A 27,603-nucleotide genomic window follows, 5' to 3' on the forward strand; every position below is an offset into this window, starting at 1 on the left:
TCCTTTTCGGATACGTCGAATTTCTTACCTTAGAGTGTTTACCAGAGTTATAAGCACACTGTGTGAAACAGGTATTCTTCCAAGTTCCAATTTTTCTTTCTGAACGTGTAGTTCAGCAACCTGTGCAGGAACAGCAGCACGTTATCAAATGGTGCAGCGTTGTCCTACTACCAGCAAACGGTGACTTTCTGTACGTATCTATGTCCCATGAGCACGTGTACAGCGACCATTATATGCGGAAAACTTGTATCCACTTCACACACAGCGTGTCCACAATATTCACATGGTGGCAGTGCCTCACGACTTGAGTTTTGTCACTGGTTAATTGAGAAACGTCGTTTGCTTCCATGAATACTAATAAATGATGAAGCCACTTTTACACGGAATGTAGTCAACAACCTACGTAATAATCATCACAGGAAAATCCACACGCTACAGAGGAAATCAATTTCCAAGTTTGTTTTTTGATCAATGGTTCAAATGGCTCTGAGCACTATGGGACCTAACTTCTGAGGTCATCAGTCCCCTAGAACTTAGAACTACTTAAACCTAACTAACCTAAGGACATCACACACATCCATGCCCGAGGCAGGATTCGAACCTGCGACCGTAGCGGTCTCGCGGTTCCAGACTGCAGCGCCTAGTACCGCACGGCCACCCCGGCCGGCTTTTGATCAATGTTTGTAGCGGTATGATAGGTCTAGTAACTTTAAAAGAACGAATGACAGGACAGAATTACCTACATTTTTGGAAAAATTAATTTCTTGAACACCTTGAGGACGGTCTGCCACGCGCACTGATATGTACTTCCAGCATGTCGGACCCCTTGCACAATTTACCAGTCGTGTGAGGGAACATCTGAACAGCACTTATCCTAATCGCTGGATTGGTAGTGCAATTAACTGGCCACCAAGATCGCCTGACCTAACACCATTAGATTTTGGTTACGGAGTTGTCTGAAGTCTGAAGTGTACGAACGGTAGATGAACACGCGAGATGAAATGCTTCGTCGCGTGGTGGAAGCTGCTGCCGTCATTGGGGAACGTGTGGAGGCACTCACACAAGATACACATATTCTCCCAAGAGAGCACAAATGCGCTGAAGTTGACGGTGGGATGTTCGTAAATTTATTGTGAAGCGTACAACAGCTGTAATGGAACGTTTACGATAATGCTTTGAGGTGAATGTGTCAAAAATATGTACGTTTCAATTGATACTTTGTAAAATGCATGTTGAAACGTTTACTAACAGTTGTAAATGTGTACATGTGTAACCTGGTAATGTACTGATTAAACACATCAAAGAAAGTTTTGCATCAGCTCGGTTCCGAGAGTTCTGCAGCCTGTACAGAAAATTGGAATAGAGATCAACATCAACATCATTTCCACCGTTTTTATTGCTCTTGAAAAGCAGACATTGCATGCTGTACCATCATACAGCGAGACCTTCAGAGCTGGTGGTCCAGACTGCTGTCCACACCGGTATCTCTAATACCCAGTAGCACGTCCTCTTGCATTGATGCATGCCAGTATTCGTCGTGCCATACTACCCACAAGTTCATCAAGGCACTGTTGACCCAGATTGTCCCGCTCCCGTACCGAGATTCGGCGTAGATCCCTCAGAGTGGTTGGTGGGTTCAAATGGTTCAAATGGCTCTGAGCACTATGGGACTTAACATCTGAGGTCATCAGTCCCTTAGAACTAGTTAAACCTAACTAACCTAAGGACATCACACACATCCATGCCCGAGGCAGGATTCGAACCTGCGACCATAGCGGTCGCGCGGCTCCAGACTGAAGCGCCTAGAACCGCTCGGCCACAACGGCCGGCTGGTTAGTGGGTCATGTCGCTCATAAACAGCCCTTTTCAGTCCATCCCAGGCATGTTCGATAGGGTTCATGTCTGGAGAACATGCTGGCCACTCTAGTCGAGCAATGTCGTTATAATGAAGGAAGTCATTCAGAAGATGTGCACTTTGGGGGTGCGAATTGTCGTCCATGAAGACGAATGCCTCGCCAGTATGCTGCCGATATGGTTGCACTATCGGTCGGAGGATGGCATTCACGTATTGTACAGCCGTTACGGGGCCTTCCATGACCAGCAGCGCCGTACGTCGGCCCCAAACAATGCCACCCCAAAACATAAGGTGACCTCCACCTTGCTGCACTCGCTGGACAGTGTGTCTAAGGCGTTCAGCCTGACTGGGTTACCTCCAAACACGTCTCCTGCGATTGTCTGGTTGAAGGCATGTGCGACACTCATCAGTGAAGAGAACGTGATGCCAATCCTGAGCGGTTCATTCGGAATGTTGTTGCGCCCATCTGCACCCTGTATGGTTGCAAAGATGAACCTCGCCATGGACGTCGGGAGTGAAGTTACGCATCATGCAGCCTCTTGCGCACAGTTTGAGTCGTAACACGACGTCCTGTGGCTGCACGTAAAACATTATTCAACATGGTGCGTTGCTGTCAGGGTTCCTCCGAGGCATAATCTGTAGGTAGCGGTCATCCACTGCAGTAGTAGCCCTTGGGCGGCCTCAGCGAGTCATGTCATCGACAGTTCCTGTCTCCATATTCGAACAACACCGCAATGGTTCACTCCGAGACGCCTGGACACTTCCTTTGTTGAGAGCCCTTCCTGGCACAAACTTAAATTGCGGACGCTATCGAGCCGCGATATTGTTCGTCTAGGTATTGTTGAACTACAGACAACACGAGCAGTGTACTCCCTTCCTGGTGGAATGAATTGAACTGATCGGCTGTTGGACCCCTCCGTCTAATAGGCGCTGCTCATGCATAGTTGTTTATAGCTTTGGGCGGGTTTAGTGACATCTCTAAAGTGAAAGTCATTGGGTCTGTGATACAATATCCACAGTCAACGTCTGTCTTCAGGAGTTCTGGGAACCGGTGTGATGCGAAACGTTTTTTGATGTGTGTAATGCAGAAAATACCATTAAATGCACTCTGTCTCGGAAACTATTCAGAACAGCTGATATGTCGATACGAAGTTTTACGCTTCAAATGATCGTTTCATTTGTATTCATGAATACTGACCATTCTTCCTGGGACACCTGTACACCTCAAAGGTGTGATTAGTGTAGTCCTACTCGCCATACTCTTTGCAGGGCTAATTTAGTCCACTGTAGCCAATAAAGGTGTTGTCTAATTGTTTCATGATTAAAAAGGAGTCTGGACTTTGTGAGGAGTAGGCTCGCGGAGCGAGGTGGCGCAGTGGTTAGCACACTGGACTCGCATTCGGGAAGACGACTGTTCAAACCCGCCTCCGGCCATCTTAATTTAGGTTTTCCGTGATTTCCCTAAATCGCTTCAGGTAAATGCCAGGCTGGTTCCTGAAAAAGGACACTGCCGAATTCCTCCCCCATCCTTCCCTAATGCGATGGGAGCGATGACCTCGCTGTTTGGTCCCCTCCCCCGAATCAATCAGCCAACCAACCAACCAACCAACAAGAAGGTTCCTGTAATACACACCAGGGTCATGTCGCAATTCGAGACTATTCCCGCACAGTGTCGTATGACAAACGGAGCTTCCTGTTGCAACTGACTTAAATTTCCAGCAGCATGTACTTGGGTAAGTCTACGTGCAGAAACTGCTAATATTTCTTATTATTATTGTTTACTGTCTTCACTTCGTCGAGCAGGAAGACGTACAACGTAAGAAGAACAGTCAGAGTCGAGAGTATGCAGACAAGCACATTCAAGGATGACTTACGTTTTGGACGGCGTTTTGCGAATGCGGTATAGCGTCCCCTCCGGCACGCAGTTGGGATGTCGCAAGTGCATGGCGGCCTTGACTGTCACGTGCGATGCTACGTAACAACAGCGGACGTCACGACAGTGGCGACAACACCGACTGGTATCCATGATCGTTTCTAATAAGTAACCATTTTAGACTCACTAGCTGCCCCGTAAGATGGAACATGTTTATAAGACTATCTTTACAGTGCGGCTGCGCTCTTAGATAAGTAATTTTGTTATGATGAGTAATTGCCAATAACCAAGCTGTTGTACGTCCAATAACGTCTGGTACACTACGCCCGATGCGGCGGTGCGCGCAGCCTCGCTGCCAGGCTATGCGTACAGAGGGGCACGGGTAGGAGTGGTAGCTTTTAGGACTGCTGATATTTTTAAAAATATCGGGAATCAGATATATCGATATTTAAAAACGTATCATAATCGGCTCACGATACGCAGACAAAAAGTACTGATATATCGGAGGAAGGAGATGTTGACATATCGGCCTATAAAAGTATCGTTTGGGCATTGTGAATGTACTGTCGATTTTAGAGTCCTTTATTTAAGTATTGATTTATTGTTAGATATTCCGACATCAACAAGCTAGCAGCCTATCTATCCCCCTTAGAGGAAAAAAAAAAACCCACTTAACTTGAAAATTTTTAGTTAGTAATGGGACTTGGCGCAGATGAAAAGCCTGTGTTACAATACTGTTTTAGTCGACTCTTATGTTGTTAATTAACAACTGTGTATCTGGTGTACTGTCATGCAATATATCATTCCAGTTAACGTCTCATACCATATTTTCTTAGTTTGCCAATGGATACATGTCGAAGTAAACCCTCTTTCACGCTGATATAGGATAACTGCGTAGTGAAGCTAAACGTTGCAGTTTCTGTTAGTAGCGCCGAGCGCCGAATGCGTCAACATTTCCCCTCATACGTGTTCACCCGCCGCAAAGACCAGTCTTGCCATTTAGATTTTCGTTCATCATTTGCAGCAACTGATTTTGAAGAATGCCGGTGTGAAGGAATAGCACGCTAGTTGAGTTAAAATTGTTTTTTCACGCAACTGCTTTGCTGTTTCTTCACACCAGATATCTCGTTATTCTATTCAAACTGTCACCCCCCCGCCCCCCCCCCCCCGCCCCCATCCCCCGTCCCCATAGTAATCCGACTTCTTCTTTTATGCCACCTATACTTTCTTCACACACTCAAAGAGAAAGAATGGACGTGATAAAAGCTCAAGAAGAAGTAAAACTCCTTCACACAGTGGTAATAAAATTATATTCCAGTGCAATTTCGAAAGAACAATTTCAAATATTTACCAAAAACCGTGAAAAAATATGATATAAAATAAAAATTTCGCACTCGCTACTGTCATTTTGATATCCATACATCCGGGAAGAATATATTGCCAATATATAAGGATATTTTCTGGGGGGAATATCGATATATCAACATTTTATCAACAGCCCTAGAATCTGTGCATCGTGCTGTTGAAGTAAATATACATTGTACAATGTGTGCATTATGCAATAAATTTAATAAGTTTTTATGTGGTTTATGTTTATTAACGCAAAAAATGTATTCTATTCCCTGCTTCACTCTCTTAGGTGTCATTTTTTTTTGTATTTTGTTACCTAACCTATGTTCTTGCTCAGGGTTAATGCTATTTCCATACCAAAATTTCACCGAAATCGGTTCAGCAGTTTAGTCGTCAAAACTTAACAAAACAGAGTTACTTTCGAATTAATAATATTAGTATGGATAAAACTTTAAATTACAATATCTTTGTGCTACTTGATCCAATTGTGACGAAATAAAGTCTGTATGCTGCCCCAAACTACACTCGAGTTACCTGTGAAAACACCAAGAAAATTTATGTAATAGTTTTGGAGATTAGGGTGTTCGAACAGACAAACAGAGAGACACAACGATTTTAGACAAAACCTTAGATCAGATATCTTTTTTTCGTGATCCGATTTTGATGAAACAAATTCTATACGTTGCTCCAAGCTACGTTCTGTTTACCTATGAAAACTCCCTGAGAACTCATCTAGGAGTTTTGCAGATTAGCTTGTTCAAACATACAGACAGATGCGACGGTTTCCCAGTGTTTAGTATAGATACAGGTTGGGAAACGTTTGTGACGGTATTGGACACATAGGCAGCTGCAAAGGAGGGATCTGTTACACAGACCTTTCATTCATTTCATAATGTGAAAGACGGCCGTTTTGGAATGGACGCCATTCATTCATCGCAAAATTTCACGACGCTCGGTTTAAATCATAGACGTTCATTGACATGTCGCCTTTTTCTTCTAGAGCGAGGTACCGTCGCGAAAATGAAAAAGTGCATGCCTGTCTTACCGATAGGGGAGAATTTTGGCCACCTTCGGCCAGTGAGATCGCTAGGCGACAGAATTTGTTTTCTGTTCCACCACACTCGGCTGGACAAATGACGACACTTCTTCTTCCTTGTTCGTCACCGGGAGCAACACACTGTAGCAACCAGTTTTGTTGACTCTAGGCCGGCCGGAGTGGCCGAGCGGTTCTAGGCGCTACAGTCTGGAGCCGCGCGACCGCTACGGTCGCAGTTTCGAATCCTGCCTCGGGCATGGATGTGTGTGATGTCCTTAGATTAGTTAGGTTTAAGTAGTTCTAAGTTCTAGGGGACTGATGACCTCAGAAGTTTAGTCCCATAGTGCTCAGAGCCATTTGAACCATTTTGGTGACTCTGGTGTGAATACAACGCATTCCACTAGCAAACTTAGGTAGAATGATGAGAAAGCAGCAAGCCGAAAGTGCTGCAATAACTTTCACATGATTGGTAACCAAGGGAACTATGTGGAAGTCAGGTTAGGTAATGTTGTATCGCTTCCGTGTGTCTTTCTTACATGCAGTTTTCACATACAGGATGTCGGTTCTTTGCTCACATTTCATTGATTCAGAACACTTGGTGACCTGTGCTAAGCATCTGAAAACTAGAATGACTTACAAGCAGCTTATTTCACTCTCGACAAAGTTTTCAGAGGATCTACGATATTATTTCTTTTGTGATTGCAAGTTGTTATTCGGAAGCAATGTAGTACACTCCGTTTCGATATTTATTCATCGCCACCATGGTGAAGTTGTGTAACTAATCTATTTGTGAATTACACTGTTTATTCACTGCATTTAGATTTTGTGAGTTCATTAATTCACGCCTTTCTCCAAGTATACTTGCCTCCACGCCGAACAACAAAACTAAAGAATAACTTCCTCGAAACCCCGTAATTATTTCCCCTTGCGACGTATAAGTTTGAAATTTGGTCTTCCTCTGTAATGATGCAAAAACGTGGCACCCTGCGACGTTACCCTAGGTGTCGGTGACGCTCCAACAGCAAGGTGTCAACACATGCGAAAGAAAGGCCAGAGATCAGAAGTCCATATTAGCGGGAAAGTGGGTTAATGATGTCTCATTGGGACCCAGTCACAAGACAACTATGCACACCGCCACTGTGGAAGTGTCACACGATGGCTACGTCGTCGCATCTTCTGTTGCCCACATTTCATCCCTTCTTCCGACGCCTCCGCAATGGAGGTTAAAACTGCGATGTCCAGCGTTAACATCACGCCATTATCTTATGTGTGGCCGAGGAAAACGTTTCAGACACACTAACGCTCGGAATCGATACGAAAAGGTCTCAGGAGGATGGCATAAACAGCGTCAATGAAACCACCCCTTCCCTTGACTCGTTGATTCTCACAAATTTCGGTCGAAAACGACAGTTCACAGAGCGACGTTCTTGACAATCTGACGATCTGACATTGCTGACATCCCACGGACACTTCACCATATCCAGGGCTAGCAGTACAAGTGCAGTTTTTGCTCTGGTGTGCAGAGGGACTGTTGAAAACCATTCGACGAAATTTGAACGCTATGTAATGCAATAAAAGGTGCTTATGTTTTTTCGGCCCTCCTGTGGGATAATCACAAAGAGATGCGAGATTGACCCATGTGTGAGTGAAGCGGAAACGGTCCCTCTAAAATGCCTTAGTTTGGCAACACCCTCAATACCACCCAACCATGTTTGTAGAGGACTTTAAAAATATACCTGTGCAGAGGGAACCCATGGTGAGAGTCGTAGGCGCCTGCAGGTAGGCAGCCACTTGACACCTCTCCTTTCTGGCATAATAGCAGGTGACCAGGACTCAGGTCGTGGGTTTTCTGTGCACAAGTACAGTTTTAAAGTCCACTACAAACGTGGGCGGGTGGCACTGACGGCGTTGCTGAACTGGGCGAGTCTCAGAGGAACCCTTCGCCATTTTATTCGTGCATATGTCAATTGCACACCCCTCCAAAGGAGGAAACAAAACAGAGGGCGGGAAGAGTATAAGCAACCTTTACTGCTTCGGATCGTGTTCAGATTTCGTTGAATGGTTTTGAATGGTGTCTTTCCGTGCCACGACGTGCACAAGAACAAAAATTGCTGTCGCAGTGCACTCGAAAGTGGTGTAATTACCTTCACTGGGGTTTTTTTTCCCCACGACGTCCTTAGAGCACTGTGAACTGTCGTTTTAGACCTCAAAATGTATGGGGATCAAGACCTCAGGGGAAGGGGTGGTTTCATTGACATCCTTTATGCCACGCCCTGAAGGATTTTCGTGTGGATTATGAACGCTGGTGTGTCTGAAACGTTTTCCCCGGCCACACATAGCAAACAACGTGATTTTAACGCTGGGCGTCGCAGTTCTGATCTCCATCGCGAATGCATCAAAAGATGGGGCAAAATGTACGTAAGGGACGGTGCGACAACTTAATCATCGTGTGACACGTCCACAGTGGCGTTGGACAGAATTACGACAAATTTTGTGCCAATGTGTCATCATTAATCCACCTTCCCGCTGACTTAAACTTCTGATCTTTTCGCATGTGTCGACACATTGCTGTTGGACACCGAGGGTGAAGTCGCACGGCGCCATGTTTTTTCACCATGACAGAGGAAAGTTGTTGGCATCTATGAGCCAAATTTCAAAACCATACGTCGCAATGAGAAATAATTACAGGTTTTCGCAAAAGTGATCCTTTAACTGTGTTATGCAGTGTGTTTTCATGGGGTAAGGTGTTTCTTGCATTTGTATTGCAACTGATTCACGGTTACGCTGTATGTGCGTTCCCTACTGAATTTCTTGCCTTGTGAAATATTTTAGGCTAAGAAAGTAAGTTGCCGTTATAGCTGCTACTCGCAGATTTCCATCTGCCGAGACTGCGTAACTGCAACTCTTGCTCTCACCAGATTTGCGAAACGTTAGCAGGTTATTGAGCAAAGTAGGTGACAGACGACCAACGCACTATTATCCTTGCACAAATCTGACCTATAAGATGCTGTTTATTATACTTCGAGGTGGTGAAGTTTGTGGTTAATAATTTCATGTGGTAATTCAGTATTCAAATGAGTTCTTCCGAGTAAGTTCCGCCTTTTTCATTGTTCTTCGTGTGAGCCTGGCATCTTCTATCGTTAGCCAAAAGCTCAGATCGCGCTATGTTTGCGTCACGTTCACTATCTCTGAGTAGATTTCAGGACGTAAAGTGCGTTCGTCACTTTCACTGAACACTCGTAGATATTCGAAATAGGAGGGCAGTTTACAGTTGCTATTCTATTGATGCGTAGATCCAGCAGTGCTGCGGTGGGCAACACGAGGGCTTCAGCAATCACTACGTCACTTGTACTTGTTTGGTTATCACATTCTTGACGGAAAATTAAATCGTTTCCCCTTGATCCGAGACAGCAATACTGGTCAATATCTTACAGTCAAGTTACAGAACATTGCCGCAATAGGCGCCTAACCTTTTCTTTGTCGCTTCCTCGTACAACCCGTTATCGATATGCAGAAAAAGAAAAAGTCCACTATGCTGGTGCACAGAGGCTGACTGTAATTCGCAAGACATTCCTCTCCTTTCTCACCAGCACACTATCGTCGACGACATTTCCCACAGGGCTACCCACGTACCCCAATGTACAACCTACACATTACTTTCGTACGGGGCAAACTATACCTGTGGCGGTTTGCTGAGGCAACGCCCAGCTTAATACGCCAGAGCAATTGTAGTAGATTTTGAAGACCACTACCTAATACACTGTAAGTGTCTCCAGGTATGCTTCAGATAAGTATCCAAATGGATGAGATGTGAAGCTTTGTAACTGAAGTGTTACAAATATCACCAAAACTGAATAATCGATATCTATAGTTTAATTCCTATATCTCCATTGTGACGAATACACTAAGTGGAATTTTTTGTTGGTATCTAACAGGATTTTCTCAGTCTTTCAAGCTTCATTTCATTTCTTTATCATTTTATTTTCAGTGACAACATTATAAGAAGACAACTTTGGGATTAAGACAATGATGCATTCTATTTCTGATTCTTTTTAATATTCACACTGACGATGGATGAGACAGAAATGGAAATATAAATGAAAGTAGAAAGATTTAATTCCATTAATAGAACAATCTAATATATAGAACCCTCAGAACCAAAGTAAGAAAGCAAGGTCTCCTTAAGGTCTACAAAACGATATCAAGACCAACGCGTAGAATCGAGTCACAGACTGTAACAAACAGAAATGAACCAAGAACACAAGCATCGGAGATGCAGTTCCTAAGAAGAGGAGCTGGGTGCACACGACATGAGGAGTGATGTTGACATCAGGGAAGAACAGGGAGTGAGAAGAATAAATGAACAGATTAAGGGATACAGGAACAACTGGAGAGACTGTATCACAAGACTGAGAGATGATAGAATGTCAAAATTAATGATTAATTATTAGCCAATGGCCAGATGATCTTTAGAAAGACCGAGGAAAAGGTGGAAAAATCAATAATTTCAATAAAGAGGAAGCAACAGGTAAATACCTAATACAAGCATAAAAATAATGAAAAAGAAGAAGAAGATTCTAACATTATTGATATAAAATATACCTTGTCATTACCGAGCGAGGTGGCGCAGTAGTTAGCACACTGGACTCGCATTCGGGAGGACGACTGTTCAAACCAGCGTCCGGTCATTCTGAATTAGGTTTTCCGTGATTTCCCTAAATCGCTTCAGGCAGATGCCGGGATAGCTCCTTTGAAAGGTCTCAGCCGACATCTTACCTCATCCTTCCTCAATCTGATGGGAGCGATGACCTCACTATTTGTCCCCCTTCCCCCCAAAATCAACCAACCATCGAAAACCTTGTCATTCCTAATTCGTTGGATACGCTGGATTTAATCGTTTGGGAACGTAATCATTACACAGAAGACGGTGGCATTCATAATCATATTAATAATACAAAATGATGCACTTTAGATACACTAATGAAATATGTTTATCTTTTGGGATGTTTAGTTATCCACCTTCAAAAATATGTTGAAGGGTAAGTGGCAATCGATTAAGATACAGTAAGTTCTGCGCAGTTACTTGGTGGCGAAATCTCCTCAGACTCATCGAATCAGTTGTATGGAAAACGGCAGTTTTAGAATTTTACCCTTTTTGGATAAATTTCTGCGGTCGCCCATGCTTGGTCATGCTTGCATTTCAAACAATACAAACAGTCCTGTAATACATTATAAAGCCATTGTAGCCGCTGGATTATCGCATCTTCTTTTTAATTCTAGAATACAGATTCACAGAAACGCCAAACACATATTGTCGGGAATAGCCTATTGACATAGACACAACGCTTTCTGTGTGTATCGTCGATTCCCTCTCGTTTTTAGTTTGAAACTTCGTGAACATCACGGTAGTTATACTCGATATACTCAAAATTCCTTTCCAGTTTGCTAAACATCACTCTTAGATGATGAAAGCAACTAGTTTAGAAATAAAAGTGATTATATTAGCAATGTACAGAGCTGGCAAAAATACAGCTCAACAACAATATATTAAATAAGAGTTATCTTACAGTTAAACTAAAAATGTCCTCAACCAAAGGTTGATCTGAACAACGCATACCTTTCCTATATGTTCGAAATTACAATTATTTCCTTATTACATGTAAAATTTTTTAATTGAATGCATGAATCCCACAACTACAATTGTGATAAATTATTTCTTAATTTGGGTCTGGCCGCTTTAAAGGTGAAAACAAACGGATGATAGAGCAACGCATTCGCAACAGGCTTCAAAGCTGACGAAGGGTAGAAAAAGGGAGGGGGCTGGGGGAGATGGATGTGGTGCTAGAAGCTACGAGCAGGCTCAAGAGCAATCCCAACAGCAGCCCCAAATGATCGTGAGTGTGGTACGAAGGCATCAAGTAATTACGATAGAGAGAGGTAGATTCAGTGTCGTGTACCCTGTGAAAAAAAATAGACACCGTCTTCAGATAGATCAAGAAACAACAAGACGTTCTCTTCCAAAGAAATGATTTTGATTTGCTCCTCGTTTGCTGTGAGAATGTTGCATGAGTGAAATTTTACTGAATTCAGTCCCATTGCTGTATTGCACAAGGACACCAACGTCCCTGCACGAGCGTCAGAATGTACTTAGTGCCCCCATCACGAGGCAGACTGTCAACTCTAGCGGCAGCGGCGCACCAGTCGTGCAGTGTTGCCAGTTCACACCAGAAAATGCCTGCTCGCCGTCCAATGTCCAAGCAGCGTACAGCGCACTGCGTCGAGTTCATTTGTTCACACAGTCTGCTACGTTCACATCTTCCAACATCGTGAAAATTATGGTGGTACACACTGAAACCGACAGAATAAGAAAATAAACGCTTGGGTAAAATGTCAAAAGAAATTTGGGAGACAGTTTCGAATGTTCATAAAGATGGCAATAAGATCAATTTCCCAATAATTATTTTGGTAATTATTCTGAAGTACTTGCTTTTGCTTTCCAAGGGGCAGCCTTGTAACTGACCATAGACATCTTTTTGTTTTGTTTCGTTTTGTTCTGTTCAGTTGATTCCAGTAAGCATGCAAGCTTACCAGTGAAATCTATTCTATCAGATTGTCGATCTTCCAGCTGTCCGAATGTACCGGTCAGAGATACTCACTTTTTGTCTAATTACAACATGGCTGCGACTAAATGTCATGAGAACGCAAAATGGAAATAGTTTTCGATTCTGTTTCCACACCAACCTGTGGCGCCTTCCCCCAGCAAGATGCAATGGAACGATGAAATAGTATCGATATAGACGACTGCGGATACGAGAGCAAAAAATAGTGACGTTTGAGATATTTTTAGTGTTTAGTTCGTCTGGTTTTGTACGGCTCTGCGAGCAACGGACTCTTGTATGTTGGTTCTTTTTAAGAGCAATAAAAGCATTATTCACAGTTTATATCAGTTAGTGCTTCATTCAGCAAGAGTCCTGCCATGGACTACTACAAACCTGTTCATTGCATACTGAAATAAAGTTTAAAGCCAGAAATAAGTACAGAATTCCTTATCACTTACAGACCGATGGAATTTTTTTTGCCTGAATACAACGTGAAGGACCATGCAGACGACAGAATCTGCAGGCACGTCGAAGTTCCATGCTCTGAAATCAGAGATCTACATCCAGGTAGTATAGAGATTTTTGATAGAAATCACTGAAGCTTACGCTTATTTCGAACGTCATTGACCATAAGTGGTTGACATTTCTAATGGTGACATGGCACTGTCTTTCACTTTACAAACACAGTTTTCACTTCTGTGGTAACACGCAACATTAGCCTCGGTTGCATATCATCTTTGACAATCAGTTTACCTTTTACACTTTTATATAGCCTTGAGTAATTACGCAGTTTATTTCATATGAAGTGTTGGTTTACATCCCTGCCTAGAAAAACCTTTACTAAATATAATTTGTCTTATAAATAAACAAATATAAAAATTTTGTTTCTTTTCAGAAAAGAATCTGTGTTGTAAGAAAAGCCGCAGCATTTTCGAAAAAAATGGTTATTTTAGTAGTTAATAAATCTACCAAGTCTATGGAAACAAGTTTCTGCAGTAACTGAATGCATCTTACATCGTTGGACATTCTCTGTTTTGTATCAATTGACAGTGCGGGGAGCAGTTTTCTTCTCGAGTAGCGTGGTTCTGAGAATATTTTGCTTGAGAATATTCTTGTGCAAGGCCATGGGGTCGACGAGAGCTGCCCGCTCTTGGCTTATCAGCCCTCTGAACGTCAAGACGGGATTGCGAAATAACGACTGTTTGCTAGTCTAGCGCTTAAAGAAACCACGAAGCACACTGCTACATTTCCTGTATGTCTGTTCGATTAACAAAATTATTGTCCGATACACCACACTTTTACTGTATTATTACTTGCTCGACACCTGACCTATGCCTTTTTATCATTAATTTTTTAAGAAACGAAGATTATTTACCGTTTATGACTGGTGTTTTTAGTTTCCAAGTTAAAGAAATAATGTTACGTAATTTTATGTGATTTAACTTACAGACTTCTTGATGCCTATTACAAGCTTGTAAGGAAAAATATATTAAGGGTAGCCAATGGCGAAATTCATTTCTATAGCTGGTCTACTACGATTGAAGCAAAGAACGTTTTTGAAGTAAATAGGAACGTGATTTCAAGTCGTGCTAGAGAATCTAAGGAATTGATGGGTGAAGTGATTAGCGACTTTCGTTACACAACCACTCACAGAACAGCATTAAAGGAATTTGTTGGACAATCTGGGACGTAAAAGTCTTGTTGTTGGTGCTCTAATATGGTAACAGTAATTACAAGCGGAACCGGTATGTACAGTAAAGAGGGTGAAGAAACTTGTTACAATTTGCAAACAAATTAGCAGTTAGAGAAGCTTTTCCGCCCTCAGGAGAGTAAAAACAAATAACGAGTATAAACAAATAACTATTTGTAGCATATCTCATTTCCAATAGGATGAAACAATTAATGTGCACTTATTTATTTGGAGAAATCTGAAGTTTTGCAGCAATCGAGATTTGTTTCTAAAAATACATGTAAGACCATTCCTGTGTTAAAGCACAACAGCTAATAGAGCTGGAAAGAGTTACCATAGTGATAAAAGCAGCAGGCAATTGAAAATGTTATTTGATTGATACGAAGCGTGAGAGCAGCAGACTGACAGTACGAGACAACCACAAACGATGATCGAAAATCTGTGAGTACTAACTCAACAGACTTGAACAACGTAATTAAATTAAATCCTGTGTGTAGAATCGAGTAAGAAATGTTACGACGTAGCTCCGTAATTTCATTCAAACGGCAGCTGCCGTTTCTGATGGAAAAAAAGCAAACAACCATTAGTATTTCACAATGGAAACAACTTGTGGCGTGCAGCAATTCTTTCGTTTTCAGTTTTATTTCTTTGTACATGATGTGTACCGTTAACAGTTATTGATACAGTGGAAGACAAATTCTTAGCCCGTTCAGCGATAAGGATTGACATCTGAACGATATGGTGACGCCTAATGTGAAAGTTACATTGTGAAATTTCCCAACGCTAAGAATACACTGATCTCAGCTTCCTGGTAGCATACTACTCTATACTACAACTGGTGACTACAAAATAATTTCACAGATTAATCACATAGTTCATATTACAGTTGCCATCTGAAGACGTTAAGTTAGAAAGAAGTTAAAAAGGACGAAGTTTTCATCTAATATTGGATGGCTCCTTCTGTAGTGCAGTCTTAGTCCCAATGTTATCTGTACGAATAAAAACTGAAGCTGAACCTATGAAAGGTACAAAAGAAAACTAGTGATTGCTGTGGAACTGAGTTCAATGTGGCATGGGTCGATAATCAGAGAACTGCAGTGAAAATACTGATTTGAATACAAAATGTATGCGTTTATAGGAGAACAACAAAACGCGTTCACATACAAAAACATATACTGATTGGAGTAATCTGAATCGAAAGACGCGTGTGTTATTTGTCAGGTTGATCACACGCGTTATGTTGTGTTTGCTCGGTACATATAGGATCCTTTTGGATCTAACTTCAAGTACAATTTATTTATTCTCATTGATTTTTTTTCTCTAGAAAGAGTCGAATTCACTTGTCTGGATGTAAGATCTCTAATTGTGGAAATAACTGAATGGGGAAGTGAATGAGGAGGAAGTTAGAAGAGGCAGCCACTAAAACAAGTAATGTTTGTATGTGGTTTTCTGATAAGATTTATTCATATTTTCTTTCGTCTAATTTTATTTGCTTTTACACCATAACTTTGCAATTAGTATGCAAATGTTCGTGAGCTCAAAACGCTCAAGAATGAAAGAACGCTCTGTAAATAAATAGAATGTGTACTTGAAGATCCAAACTCAAGTTGACTCCATGTGTTTTGATTTCCAATACACTTTCGATCCATTGCATAGTACGTAAAATAGTGGTATACGAAATACAGGAAATGGTATTATGATGAGCTTGAGACATTAATACAATTCCTTTGGACATTCAGCTGCATCGTAGTGTGAAACTAGACAGCAAGAACAATACAAAAAATTTGGTGTTTCGATGGATTTACAGCGGTTCTCTTGGACACTACGAAACTACTAACTGATGATTTTCTACCGAACAGAATCCAAGACGTCATTCTTAGTTGTAAGACATCACCAGAAGCGAAAGTAGCGGACGCCGTACCTCAAGGAAATGTGACAGGACAGTTACTGTTATGAAATACCCTAGAAGATTAAAACAGTGTGACGAACCGGGGTAAGAACTCGGAAACTCGCCTTCGCAGGCAGTGCTCTTACCGACTGAGCTATCCTGGCGCGATTCAATACTCGCTCTAACAACTTTACTTCTGCTTATACCTCTCTCCTGTTTTCCAAACTTCAGAGCAGTTCTACATACCATGTGGAACTAGCAATGCCAGAAAAAGGATACTGTAGAAAAATAGCTCAGCCACAGCTAAGGCCATAGGGAACTATTCCCAGGATGAATATATCGCTGTGCAGTGCGCTGTTTCGAAACTACATGACAGATTAAAACTGTGTATCGGACCAGGACTGGAGCCCGTAAGGTTACCTGTCCCTTTATTCTGGAAATTACCGCTACTCTTCCCGATGTATGTAAATGGTAACGTTCTGTAGCACCAGCGTCGCAATGGGTCTAAACCTTCAGAGTGCATTACCCATTGTTTGTTATTTGCCAGGTTCTGGACCCAGTACGGAGCATGAATCGTTGAGCTCACTATAAGGTTATGTGTTATGATGAGGCGAAAGACAACTCGAAAGACGCTCGTAGTATCTGTGCGCATCAGCATCTTACCAGGATACGCACTGAACATCCAAAGAAACTGGTACACCTGCCTAATATCGTGTACAGCCCCCGCGAGTATGCAGAAATGCCGCAACACGACGTGGTATGGACTCGACTAATATCTGAAGTAGTGCTGGAGAGAATTGACACCATGAATACTGCACGGCTGTCTACAAATCCGTAAGAGCACGAGGGGATGGAGATCTCTTCTGAACAGCACGTTGCAAGGCATCCCAGATATGCTCAATAATGTTCATGTCTGGGAGTTTGGTGGCCAGCGGAAGCCTTTAAACTCAGAAGAGTGTTCCTGGAGCCACTATGTAGCAATTCTGGACGTGTGGGGTGTCGCATTGTCCTGCTGGAATTGCCCAAGTCCGTCGGAATGCACAATGGACATGAACGGATGCAGGTGATCAGACAGGATGCTAACGTACGTGTCACCTATCAGAGCCGAATCTAGACGTATCAGGGGTTCCATATCATTCCAACTGCACACTTCCCACACCATTAAGGAGCCTCCACCAGCTTGAACAGTCCCCTGCTGGCATGCAGGATCAGTGGATTCATGAGGTTGTCTCCATACACGTACACGTCCATCAGCTCGATGCAATTTGAAACGAGACTCGTCCGATCAGGCAACATGTTTCCAGTCATCAACAGTCCAATGCCGGTGTTGACGGGCCCAGGCGAGGCGTAAAACTTAGTGTCGTGCAGTCGTAAAGGGAACGCGAGTGGGCCTTCGGCTCCGAAAGCCCATATCGGCGATGTTCCGTTGAATGGTTCGCACGTTGACACTTGTTGATGGCACAGCACTGAAATCTGCAGCAATTTGGGGAAGGTTTGCACTTCTGTCATGTTGAACGATTGTCCTCATTCATCGTTGGTCCTGTTCTTGCAGGATTTTTTTCCGGCCGCAGCGATTTTGGAAATCTGATGTTTTACCGGATTCCTGATATTAAAGGTACACTGTGAAATGGTCGTACGGGAAAATCCCCACTTCATCGCTATTTCGGAGATGCTGTAACCCGTCGCTCGTGCGCCGACTATAACACCACGTTCAAACTCAAATCTTAATAACCTGCCATTGTAACAGCAGTAACCGATCTGACAACTGCGCCAGACACTTGTCGTATATAGGCGTTGCCGACCGCAGTGCCGTATTCTGCCTTTTTTTCTTTTTTTTTTACGTATCTCTGTATTTGAATACGCACGTCTATACCAGTTTCTTTGGTGCTCCAGTGTGCCTGCAGCGCACTATTTTTGATGCACTTTATCGATTCCCTCCAGAAAAACAGTGTCTTCTTGGTGAGAATGTTGGTTGTGAAAGGTTCAAATGGTTCAAATGGCTCTGAGCACTATGGGACTTAACATCTGAGGTCATCAGTCCCCTAGAACTTAGAACTACTTAAACCTAACTAACCTAAGGACATCACACACATCCATGCCCGAGGCAGGATTCGAACCTGCGACCGTAGCAGTCGCGCGGTTCCCGACTGAGCGCCTAGATCCGCTTGGCCACCGTGGCCGGCGGTTGTGAAAGGTGTGAGGTGAGAACAGCGCATTTGGAGGATGCCTTTTAGTAATTATCCTGCATTCAGTGCGTGTGCTGTGGTATGTACTGTGGTCACACGTTACGGGTCCGGTGGTCTAGTGGTCAAATGCATGCCTGGAATCCGAACGGTCGCGGAATCGCATCCCGATCGGACCACAGAACATTTCTGTCTGTCTTTAACCTAGCCTTTAACTCCTAATGATGTGAAGTTTCGCCCGGAACGGCAAGTGGATCGGATTTCGCAGTAAGCTGTGGGTCCTCTTTCAGCGACAGTATTACTGCGGTAGATTTGGGACACCTGAGTCGCCGAAGTGGCGTCCAATTGAAAGACTTGCACTGGGCGTTGAGTCACACTGAACTATTATTATTGCCGGCCGGTGTGGCCGAGTGTTTCTAGCCACTTCAGTCTGGAACCTCGCGACCACTACGGTCGCAGGTTCGAATCCTGCCTCGGGCATGGATGTGTTTGATGTTCTTAGGTTAGGTAGGTTTGAGTAGTTTTAAGTTCTAGGGGACTGATGACCTCAGATGTTAAGCCACATAGTGCTCAGAGACATTTGAACCATTTTTGAACTATTATTATTATTATGTAACCGTCTGGAAAGTATTTCAGTCTACACCTGTACCTTCTGTAGGACGTACAGACACGTGAGAACTTTCCACCCTCAAAAAATATTTGTTAGTCCTACTTCCCGCGTAAACGGCGACAGTATTAGATCTCCGGCACTATTCGATGTTTTTTTCCCACTTGCCCGTCGATATAAAACCCACCGCCTGATTTCTTGAGGTGGATCGTTTGTGGCCTCTTGGCCACTGCACCTGTCCGCCGAGCGTGGAAGAGCCGAAGCTGGCCTCCGCCAGCTCCTGTGTGGCACACGCACCGTTGCCGTGTCCGCCACGTTGAGGAGGGCCATTTCTTTTGCTTTTGTTTCTTTTTCGTTAAAGAAAGTTATTTAAAATAAAATAACAGTTTCGTGAAACGGAAATATAAGTTGATATTTTGATGATTTAGAAGGGAAAAAACAGAAGATATGATAGATGTCAGAGACGCCACCTTGATATCTGAGTGTGAATTTCTCGGTATTTGTCAGAACCATACTTGATTATGTGTTATTTGTAGTGTAATTTGATTTCGCTACATCTAACTAAGGTTATGTACAAGTTTATAGTGCTTTAGGTAACACCGGCACTGTTACAAATAATACCTACACTTTCGTACAGTTTTAAAGTGATCTTTCGGTAACAGTAATCGATCACTATTTGGCTTAATGTATCTAAATGTTATATAACTGATCTCAAAGTTTCTGAAATTCATATTCAGTTAATATTTAAGTGTCTTCTTTCTTCTTCTTCTTCTTCTTCTTCTTCTTCTTCTTCCATCCCATGAATCCTCTCTTTTTGCTGTATAATGACTTGCCTTCTGTAGCCTGTGGCCTAGTAGGTACAAATTCTTTGTAACTTGCTTTAGAGATTTCGTCCGCTACTTCGTTTAGATACTTCAATTGGGGATTCATAGATCCACGGCGCGAACAGCTACATCGAGGTGGTCCCACAGGTTCTCGTTTGGGTTTAAATCCTTGGAGTTTGATCACCTGGGGAGAACGGTAAACTTATCCCGATGCTCTGCGAACTACACTTGTTAACTGCGAGCTGTGTGACACATTGCATTGTCCTGCTGGCAGATGCAGTCTTGCCGAGGAAAAACCAACTCCATGCTCCCCAGCGATAGATGCATACTTATGTTGATCCACTTTACCTTCTAGAATAACGTGATCATCCAAGGAATGCCACGAAAACATTCCTCAGACCATAACGCTTCCTCCTCCGACCTGGACCCTTCCTACAATAGTTGCAGGCTGTTTGCTTTCAGACGTTTCACGCCATACACGCCAGTGGCGGTCTGTCATCTGAAAAGGCCACCTGTTGCTACTCAGTGGATTTAGAGTTGCAGTACTAATAGATTCGTATATTTGACTCTCGGTGATTACCTTGTGTATCTGTGATGAGTCTCTGGTGTTTTTGTAATTACCGCAGAAGGGCACTGTACATTCTGGGGTTCCTAATTCACCACATGTGCAATTTGCTGTCTGACTTAGTGTCTCACGATTTAAGTGCCAAGGATGAAATTCGTGTTCAGTTAAGAAGTGCCTCATGCTTCGGCTACGTTCGGCGTGTTTCACCTACATCTACAACATACTCCGCAAAAACGCATTGTGGCTGAGAGTACTACTGGTATCACTAGCTGATGCCCACTTCTCTGTTCCAGTCGCGAATAGCGCGTGGGAAGAATGATTGTCCGTAAGCCTCATTATTAACTCTAATTTATCGATTTTTCTTGTGGTCATTTTGTGAGATGTATGTGGGAGGAAGTAATATGTTGCCCGACTCTTTCCGGGAGGTGCTCTCTCAAAATTTCAATAGTGAACCTCTCCGTGATGCAAAACGCCTCTCTTGTAGCGTCTGCCACTCAACACTGTTGAGCATCTCCGCAACGGTCTCGCCCCGACTAAACGATCCCGTGACGAAACACTCCGCTATTCTTTGGATCCTCTTCATCTCTTCTATCAGTCCTTCCTGGTTACAATATCACACTGATGAACAATACTAAAGAAACCGTCAAGCAAGCGCCTTGTAAGCCACTTTCTTCGGCGATGAGTTACATTTCCTTGAGATTCTTCCTATGAATCTCAGTCTGCCATCTACTTTTACTACTATTTGTTTTATGTGGTCATTCCACTCAAAGTCACTGCGTATAGTTACTCCTAGCTATTTTACGGTAATACTTTTTACTGCAATTTGTCATCAATAGCGTAGTTATACATTAGTTGATTTCTTTTCCTATGTGTGCGCAATATGTTACATTTATTTACGTTCAGGGTCAACTGTCAGAACTTGCACCACTCATCAATCCTCTGCAGATCGTTCTGAAAATCGATACTGCCTTCTGGCGTTGCTATTTTATTACAGGCAACGGCATCAAAAAAATGGTTCAAATGGCTCTGAGCACTATGGGACTCAACTGCTGAGGTCATAAGTCCCCTAGAACTTAGAACTACTTAAACCTAACTAACCTAAGGACAACACACACATCCATGCCCGAGGCAGGATTCGAACCTGCGACCGTAGTGGTCGCGCGGTTCCAGACTGTAGCGCCAGAACCGCTCGGCCACCAGCGGCCGGCGCAACGGCATCATCTGCGAATAGTCTTAAGGAGCTTCCAACGCTTTCTGCTAAGTCAATTATATACGTTGTAAACAGTAAAGGCCCTATCACGCTTCCTTGAGGTACTCTAAAAATTACCTTTACATCTGTACATTTTATTCCACTAAGAGCGACGTGTTGAGTTCGATCTGCAAGGGAGCCTTGAATCCAGTCGCAAATCTGGTCCGATGGTCGGTAATCTCATATTTTTTTCACTAAACGGCAGTCGCGAGGTGTTCAGTCTCAACGTCTCCGAGCTGTCGGGGAAAAATGTTTAGACTCTTCGCCCCTTAGCGCTGATTTCGCAATCGCCTTGACAGGTCTCCATGGGCCAGAAGTAAGGTTGGTGATTATTTTTCGTTAGCCTGATCTAGTACACCCAGTCCGCAGCTTGTGGTCTCGCGGTGGCGTTCTCGCTTCCTGAGCACGGGGTCTCGGGTTCGATTCCCGGCTGGGTCAGGAATTTTCACCTGCCTCGAGATGACTGGGTCTTGTTGTGTCGTCTGCATCATCATCATTCATCCCCATTACGGTCGGAGGAAGGCAATGGCAGACCACCTCCACTAGGACCTTGCCTAGTACGGCGCTGCGGGTCTCCCGCATCGTTCCCATACGCTCTGTAAAGAAGTATGGGACTTCATCATCATCAGTACACCCATCTTTAACCAGCACATTGCACCTCGGTACCTACAGAAATATCGTCGGATATATTCCAGGCACCATGCACAGTACTACTACTGATGTGGCGCCGTACGCCATTGACGGTCTAATCAGTGCATCCCTTTGTCATTGTCTAACAGCTGTTCTATTTGCGACGAGAGTTAATAGGTCTGCCCATGTACTAGCTGCAAAAGTAAAGTATTGTACCATGGTATGTTAGTGTAACTGGTAAATGTATTCCCTCGAGTTTAACCTTTCCATCTGGTGTAATATTGTTACTGTTTATCTGTATTTCACTTTTTGTGTTCATAAAAATTTAATGGTTCAAACGATTCAAATGGCTCTGAGCACTATGGAACTTAACATCTGAGTCATCAGTCCCCTAGAACTTCGAACAATTTAAACCTAACTAACCTAAGGACAACCCACACATCCATGCCCGAGGCAGGATTCGAACCTGCGACCGAAGATGGACGCAGATCGACTCCTGATAGCAACTCTTGGTAACCTTTTAACTACTTTGCGGTTGCCTACCTGCCATTCTACTACCCAGTCTCTGTGATAGTCTAAGAAACTGTTGCAGAGAAACGGTAGTATATCCATTTGTCTCAACCTTGCCAAACATTACAAACCATTGCAGGTTGTCGAAAGCACCTGAACTGTCTATTGTGATGGCGATGGCGCACTTGTGAGTTTTTGACAATTCCTAGAATTTGATTAATTGTTTCGACTATTGATTTTCCTTGCCTAAATCCGATCTGTGGTGGGTTGAGGCACTGAAGAGGACTGTGAGCCTGTGTGCAGCTGCACATTAGCTTCTCTTGCACTGTGTTTGTGAGGCTAATCTCTCTACGCCGATTTTTGGATGATTACTGCGTTACAGGATTTCCAAAATGTAGGACCCTGCCAAGCCTGAAAGCCTCGTTAGCTAATCCTGTTAAGTACTGGGTGATCTGTTCTGCTAATCTTCCGAGTACGTATGTTAAAGGCCTCTCTATGATAGTCACGTCTTGCGAGTTGCAGTTTGGCGTGTGAACGGGAACACTCGCCACTAAAGAGCAACTCACAACTCAAATAAAGAAAATTATACCGGCAATGTCGGGACAGGTGCGATCACTCTCTGCAGAAAATGATGTCAAACTCATAAAGAGTATCAAATTTTAAAGTCCCTATCTGGCTTTAGTGATGCGTGGAAGGCAAAGCTGAAGCACCTCAGCGGGGAAGAGCTCTCAGCTCCCAATTTAGTAATGAGGGAAACACATCGGCTGCTCTCAGATATTCATTCATATTCTCTCACACTTACTGTCAGAAAGTAACTACGAACAAAATAAATGTTCCTCGAGTACACACTACTGCGAATCACCGCTGAGAGTGCCAAACTTTCACGAAGTACAAAACGCTGACGTATATAGCTGGCTTAAGACCGCCTCATTTAGCATGTTGTATTGAAACTGCGCAATCGTTTCGTCATCAAAATGCTAATGCTGCTCTCATACATTCGTACCCCTCAACTTCTTCTCTCCCATCCATTCGCCTGGCCATCCCAATTGCCCCCCCTTCCACAAACACACGCACACATTATTCACGTGTGAGGACTAATGCTTATGTACCTATTACTTAAGCCGCCGGAATAGTCAGATCAGGACCTGTGATAACACATGTGTGATTGTCATTACATCTCAACAACAAAAAGTTTCCGAAAGCATTTGAGGAGGAAAAACTGGTAAATGTATTTTGGTATCAGGAACTCTGTCAGCACCCTTGACCATAGGAATTTACCTTACTTTGTGCGTACCAAACTTAGAGAATTGCTCGGCGGCTTATCACTTGGTGTGCGCCGCAACACTTTGTTTCAGCGTGATCTAGCTTCAGCACATTTCAGTAGTGATGTAAGAACCTGGTGGACCTTTGATCTGCTGTCCACCCTCTCCCCATTTTTGTCCAGGGGGGGGGGGGGCATGTAAGTGTATAAGTCTGTAATTATCCCCTGCACTGAGCTGGCTGCCCCAGTGAAGTATACATTTCATGAAATGAAACGAAATCCTGCCGTGCTTTACAGAGTGAAATGATTATTTGCTGCGGAGATAAGAAGGATCCTGTACGGCTCGATGTTAAATGTTTGAACATATGCTGTTTCTTTGTTCGAGTATCCTTTTGATATCTAGTGAAATACTTGCTATTTTGGAACTTCGTGGTACATTGAAACTGAGTGCCAGACTAACACTCGAACCCGTAAACTTGGCTAACAAGCGCAATGCTCTTATCGAGGGAGGTATCCATGCCTGGAAAACAGTTCTAATCTGCCACTAAGTTTCATTTCTTTAATGGAACGTAAATTTTGTACAGTTGTTATTAATTCGCAGAATCTTACGAACGACTTGCTCGCATCATTCACAAAAGGCAGTTTAAAAATATTGTGTTCCTTGACAAAAATACGACCATCCCTAAGTTTTGGTAGTGATGGCCTAAAAACACCCTCCTTGACGCAGAAAAGCCATAGATCTCAGTACGACCTGCAAGTATAATATCGTACGTAGAGATAGGTCCTACGATTTTGTGCACACAGCAGGGAACCGCACGTCGGTGAGGGAGACAGCAGGCCGCGCTCGGCTGGCGCTAGGCGCAGCTCACGAGCTGATAACCGCCGCTGGGGCCTGCGGGTTGACACACGGCGGCGCGGCGCGGCGCAACGCCTCGCGCAAACAAGCGGGCAGCACGCCGCCTGCTGCCGTGCCCTGTCCACTACGTCGCTTGTCACAGACTGCTGCACACGACCACCACTTCACTGTGTCGCTGCGTACTGCTCTCAACCCACTCGCCAACGAGAATGTGGCCTCCATCTACACGGTCCAGTCACATTAAGGGGGGGTAGGACGTGAAACGGGCCGACTTGGAGCAGGAGAGGCACCACAGGACATTTTAATTTACACTGTCTATACTTTTAGAAATAAATTCATAAAACTTTGTTAGCATGACCAGGAAGGATTCAGGATTCACACTCATAGCAGAGGAGGTTCACAAACATAACAAAACAATTTTTTTTTACATGTGAAATTTCATCATTTTTTCACTTGATATTAGCTGCATTTGTTGCTGTAGGTACACTTTTCTTCATAAGTAAGAGAGATTCTTCGATGAATTTTGCACAGCATACAAACCATACTTACAGGTGTAGAAAACTCTAGAATTTCCCAAATCTGTTAAAAACTGTGGTAAAAATTGAGATAATTAACTATAAAATTCGAGTTTTCTCTAAACACGAATTTTAATACGTAACAGCCCATTCGTTTTTCCATAGATTAAATAAATTCTAGAGTTTCATACATCTGTAAGTTTGGTTTGTAAGATGTGCAAAATTCATCGAAGAATCTCTCTTACTTATGAAGAAAAGTGTACCTATAGCAACAAATTCAGCCAAAAGTAGGTGAAAAAAAATCATGAAATTTCACGTTTAAAAAATATTATTTTTTCGTGTTTTTGAACTTACACTGCTATGAGTGTGAATCCTGAATGCTTCCTCGTCATGCTGACAAAGCTTTATGAATTTATTTGTAAAAGTATAGACAGTGCAAATTAAAATGTCCTGTGGGGCCTCTCCTTCGCAAAGGCGGCCCGTTTGACGTCCTACCCCCCCCCCCCCCCCCCCCCCCACCCCCCACCCATTAATGTGACCACTACCTTCGTTCGACGTCAAAGCGCAATAACCAATAACCACTCTCAGACGACAAGTGGCAGCACTAACAGTGGAGGGTATACAAAGCGTGTCGGGGGATGGCCGCGCAGTTTGAGGCGCCATGTCACGGACTGCGCGGCCCCTCCCGCCGGAGATTCGAGTCCTCCCTCTGGCCTAGGTGTGTGTGTTCTTCTTAGCATAAGTTAGTTTAAGTTAAATTAGTGTGTAAGACTAGGGACCGATGATCTTAGCAGTTTGGTCTCTTAGGAATTCACACACATTTGAACATTTGGGGGAATGCAGAAACACAGTGCAGTCGTTGTCGTAATGAGAAAACGGGGCGGTTTCTGACATCCAACCGGGCATGAGAATTGGCTTTCGGGCCAACGGTGGAAGCATTTCCAAGACGGCTAACCTGTTCGTCGCCTAGGTTAAAGAATACCGTGCATGGCAAAGTGGTGCTGTCGAAACACGGCGCCGAGGCAACTGTGGTGCGTCACGGGCCATAGACGACAGGGATGAACAGTAGGTGCGAGCGAACAGACGTGCAGCTGTTGAGCTTCTGACCGCCCAGATGAACTGAGCGGCTACCAACAATGTCTCCTGAACGACCGTTCAGCGAACGCTGCTGTGTTTTGACCTCGGCAGCAGGCGCCTGGTTCACGAACGCACCCTCACTGCTGTTCATCGGTCATGAAGGCTGGCATTTGCACTCCAATATCTTAACTGGACTTCCACTGAGTAGCGACAGGTGACCTTTCCAGGTGAATCGCATTTTATGCTCCATCGGACAGATGGTCATTCGCTTATACGGCTTGAAACGTCTGAAAGCAAACACCGTGCAGCAAACGTCGGAAAGGTCCAGGCCGAAGGAGGGAGCTTTAAGGTCTGGGGAATGTTTTCGTGGCATTCCATGGGTACTCTCGTCATTGTGGAAGGCACAACGGATCAACACAGGTATGCATCTATCATTGGGAGCATGACCACCTCCACATGCAATTTCCTATGCCTCGGCACGATGGTATCTACCAGCATGACAATCCAACGTGTCACCCAGCTCGCAGTGTACGTGCGTAGTTCTTAGAACAACAAGATGAGTTTACTTTACTCCTCTGGCCACCAAACCACCCGGATTTGAATCCAATCGAGAATCTGTGGGACCGCCTCGACAGGGCTGTTCGTGCCATGGATCCTCAACCGAGAAACCCAGCGCTGCTGGCCACGGCACTCGAGTCAGCATAGCTCCGTCTCGCTGTCGGTACCTTCCAATACCTCACCGACTCTCTTCCTGCACGTCTCGCCAGTGGTCGGCGCTGCAAAAGGTGATTATTCTGACTTTTGACAGGTGGTCTCATTAATATGACCCAACAGTGTATACAGGGTGGTCCATTGACAGTGACTGGGCCAAATATCTCACGAAATAAGCGTCAAACGAAAAAAAAACTACAAAGAACGAAATTCGTCTAGCTTGAAGGGGGAAACCAGATGGCGCTATGGTTGGCCCGCTAGATGCCGCTGCCATAGATCAAACGGATCTCAAATTCGTTTTTTTAAATAGGAACCCCATTTTTT

The 27,603-nt window shown here is 43.7% G+C and overlaps 1 protein-coding gene across 1 annotated transcript in view; it reads right to left on the bottom strand.

Annotated features, from left to right (window-relative positions):
- Positions 1 to 27,603, bottom strand: part of LOC126236678 (uncharacterized) — a 271,112-nt gene that overhangs the window by 208,944 nt on the left and 34,565 nt on the right. The window lies entirely within an intron of this gene.

The sequence above is a fragment of the Schistocerca nitens genome, chromosome 2, assembly GCF_023898315.1.
Source record: "Schistocerca nitens isolate TAMUIC-IGC-003100 chromosome 2, iqSchNite1.1, whole genome shotgun sequence".
NCBI classification, from domain to species: Eukaryota; Metazoa; Arthropoda; class Insecta; order Orthoptera; family Acrididae; genus Schistocerca; species Schistocerca nitens.